This window comes from Monodelphis domestica, chromosome 6 (assembly GCF_027887165.1).
Source record: "Monodelphis domestica isolate mMonDom1 chromosome 6, mMonDom1.pri, whole genome shotgun sequence".
Taxonomy (NCBI): domain Eukaryota; kingdom Metazoa; phylum Chordata; class Mammalia; order Didelphimorphia; family Didelphidae; genus Monodelphis; species Monodelphis domestica.
This window is the reverse complement of record NC_077232.1, coordinates 148,624,477-148,628,510: the sequence shown is the minus strand read 5'-3', so window position 1 is coordinate 148,628,510 and position 4,034 is coordinate 148,624,477. Positions and strand designations below refer to the sequence as shown.

General features: G+C 37.4%; 1 non-coding gene across 1 annotated transcript; it reads left to right on the top strand.

The window, feature by feature from the left end:
* The first annotated feature begins 3,462 nt into the window (after positions 1–3,462).
* LOC130455319 (U6 spliceosomal RNA) lies at positions 3,463–3,565 on the top strand. Its single transcript, XR_008913233.1, has one exon. It is a non-coding gene; the product is annotated as a U6 spliceosomal RNA (small nuclear RNA).
* Positions 3,566–4,034: the final 469 nt, after the last annotated feature.

Genomic DNA, 4,034 nt, shown 5'->3' with positions numbered 1-4,034 from the left:
AATTAAAACTGGCAAAGAAAGCTAAGGGAAGGGGGGAAAGGATTTTGTTTATCTTTCTGCTATATTGGGAAAAAAACAGGAGGATTGGTCCACAGTTTGAATGAATAATTATAGATGAAAGGAAGAAGACAAAGTTGCTCACCTTTTATTTTGCTTCTATTTACTCTACCAGGAAGAATGATATTTGGACTAAAAAGTATAGAGAAAAAAAATGACTTTGAATAGCCAAGATAAAGATGGAGGTACTATAATGTGGCAAGAGAATACTTGCTGCTTTTGGACAGTTCAAATCTCTAGGTCCAATGAATCCTAAAGTGTTGAATGAACTACAGATATGATTGCTATGCAGTGATGTTTGAAAGAAAATGAGGAAATAGCTAAAAAGAAAACTCCTATCTCACTCCTATCTTTCTAAAGATTTATTGAAGGCCAAAGCAACCAGAGTCCCCCTCCCCCAATTAATTATCCCTTTCACTTCTTCTAACCCCCATTCACCACCCTCATTTATAAGAGAGTCCCCCCTTCCTAGGCACAGGATTGGCCCTTAGATAGACCAATCCAGTGCCCAGAAGTAGGGGTGTGTGGCCCCTCCCTAGCATGGGATTGGCCCAATTCAAGACCAATCCCACACCAGAAAGTAGGGAGGTATGGTCCCACCCCCAGCATGGGATTGGTCCATTCAAGACCAATCCCACTCCAGGAAGTAGGAGCAACCCCTGAAGCACACTGGGGGATGCAGTTCCCTAGCAACAGTTTGAAACTAACAAAACCCAAGAAGGAGGAATGGGTGAGAATTTCAGAGACAGTTCCATATTGATATAAGGAAAAACTTTCTAGAACTAATTAGTGATATTCAAAAGCAGAACTGATTGTTTATAGAACCAGCTAGGTGGTATAATGGATAGAAGGCTGGGCTGTGTTCATCTTCCTGAGTACAAATAGCTTTGGATATTTGCTCACTATGTGCCCCTGGTAAAGTCACTTAACCTAATGGCTTAACTCCATTCCTCATCTGTAAAATAAACTGGAGAAGAAAATGGAAAATTTCTCCATTATCTTTGCCAAGAAAATCCCCAAAATGAGGTCACAGAGAGCTGGATGTGACTGAAACTGAACAACATCTAGAGCTAGAAGAGATCTTAGAAGTGTCATCTAGAGCAGTCACAGAAGAGGAAACTGAGGCCTAGGAAGGTCAAATAATTGCGCCAAAGTCATGTTGGTAATGGGAGGCAGGATTTCAGTCTGTGTTTTCTGACTCCACCATCAGTGTTCTTTTTATAGTATCATACTGCCTCTCTGTCAGTACAGACCTTCAAGTGGAGGATGGATGGCCACTTGTTGGAAATGTTAAAGGAGTGATTCTTATTCTGGCAAAGGGTTGGACTAGATGGTATTGAGATTCTTATGATGTGATTCTTTTGTGATTCTTCAAACAGCAAGTAGTCCAATTTGGCTGCAACATAGAATTTGTGAAGGGGTGTAGTGTGAAATAATGCTGAAATGGTAGGTTGGAGCCAGATTGCAGTGGGCCTTAAATGACAGGATTGAGGAGTTTTATTTTATACTACAAGGAATAGAGAAGCACTGAACGTTTTTAAGCAGAAGAATAACATGGCCAAAACTGCATTAGGATGATTGTTTTGTGAGGTCTCTGAGGGATGAATTGGGAAAAGGAGAGACTTAGAGGCACTTAGGGTGTTGTTCTGACAAGTGAGAGGTAGATAATGAAGTAGGGTGGTAGCAGTGTGAATGTAGGAGAGACAATAAAAAGAAGAGACATTGTAGAGAGAGAATGAATAAGTCTTGGATAATGGTTGGATTTGGGGGGTGAGAAAGGTAGAGTCAGAGAGGAGTATAATGTTTTGAATTTGAGAGACTGATTTTATGAGTGTGTCACAAATAAAAATTTACCATATGTGGAAATAATAGAAAGGAGAAAGTTTTTATCTATCTATCTATCTATCTATCTATCTATCTATCTATCTATCTATCTATCTATCTATCTATGTATCTATCTCTCTTAATGAACCCAGGTTTGACCATGTTGAGTTGGAGGTTTCAATGGGGCCTCCAAATGGATATGTCCAAAAGACCATTGGAAATAAGGGATTTGAGTTTGGGGAAAGCATTAGGGAACAAACATTCTGGAATCAAAGGCATAGAAATGATAGTAGAAGCAATGAGTGGAGGAGTTTCCTAACAGACAGGAAATAGAGTAATGTTGAAAATTAGAGGGTATGATAATTGGAGCAGGAACTCAGAGGGCATAGGAGAAGAGGGGACAAAGGACAAAAGTGGTGGGGTGAATTTTGGCATGAGGAATGTATACTTCCTTTTCTGTGACAAAAGGGAAGGAGATGGTAACAGAACAAGGAGAGGTTGGGAAGTGTGAAGAGCAGAAGAGGAGGAAAATCATGACGGACAATTACAAGCTTTTCAGTAACATGAAGTTCAAGTTTATCTATTGAGAAGTGAGTGGAATGGGTTGGCAGCATACTTGATGAAGAAAGTAGATGATATATAACAGCCATGGTGGGAATTTCAATAGGAAGTCATAAGAATCATAGATCTAGAGTCTGAAATGACCTGAAAACAGATAAGGTCCAGGGAGATTAAGTGACTTTCCCAATCTCACAGAGGGAATAAGTTCCACTAACTTAGAATTTCTTCCTAGTGTATCATCCTGTCATCCCAGCAGACTTCTTTCCATTTCTCCCTTGATTATCTCATCCATTACAATGACCATTTCTATTCAGATGAATCTGGAACCATCAACTTCTCTCCAGAGTTCTAATCAAGTTTCTAGCTACTTTTTAGTTAACTCTGCTTAGGTATATCAATAGCATCTCAAACTCAAAATGCATAACAATCAAGTCACCTTCTTTCCCCCCAAAACTGCACCTTCTCTTACATTCTATGTCTTCATTAATGTTACCAACTGAGTCTCCCTAACTTGAGAAATGGAGTTATCTTGGATTATTCTCTTTTCCTCAACCATCCAAGCCTATCATTTGCCACATGCTATTATTTTGTGATCCATAATATCTAGTACACTCCCTCTGTAACAGCTCTAGGTTATTACCTCCTTTCCTTTTACTGAAACTATTAATTTAACTTCCTAAGTGCTTCCCCCCCTTTCAATCTATTCCCCACACTGCTGACCAAGTCATCTTCTTAATGTTTCACCATGAGCATGACATTTCTCATCACAAAAACCTTGAATGTTTTTTTTTCCTTTGCCTATTGAATAAAGTATAAATTCCTTTGGTTAGCATTCAAAACTCTCAGCAGTACATTTTTAACCTATCTGTTGTATATCCTTGGGCAAGTCATTTAACCTCTATTTACCTCAGTTTCCTAACCTATCAAATGAGGATATTAATAGCATTTAATAACAACTGCTTCTCAGGATTGTTGTGAGTAACATATGAGATAATATTTTAAAAATGCTTAGCATAGTTCTTGCTTCAGCAGCCCATATGCTAAAATTAGAATGATACAGAGAAGATTAGCATGGCCCCTGTGCAAGGATGACACACAAATTCACAAAGCATTCCATATTTTTTAAATGAACAATATGGAAATATGTTTTGCATGATAATATATGTATGTGAGTGTGTATAATCCAGATGGAATCACTTGCCAGTTCTGGAACAGGGGAGGGGGAAGGAAGGAAACCAGTTCAATCATAACTTTGGAAAACTTATGTGGAAATTTATTATTCTATGTAATTGGTAAAAAAAAAAATTTAAAAAGACAGAAAATCAAATTAGCAAAATATCCAACAAAATAAAATCACAATAAGAACAGAAAAAATAAAAATAATTACCAAACCTTAAAAAATGCTTAGCATAGTATCTAGCACATAGTAGGTAATCTATATATGTTAGTTATTATTATGATTGTTGTTGTTATCATCCTCATTATTATTGTTTGGAGTCAGATGATCAGGATTCTAATTCTTATATACAGAATTTCTATCATATAAGTTGAGATAATATATTAACATATGAGATATGTGTATATACTACATG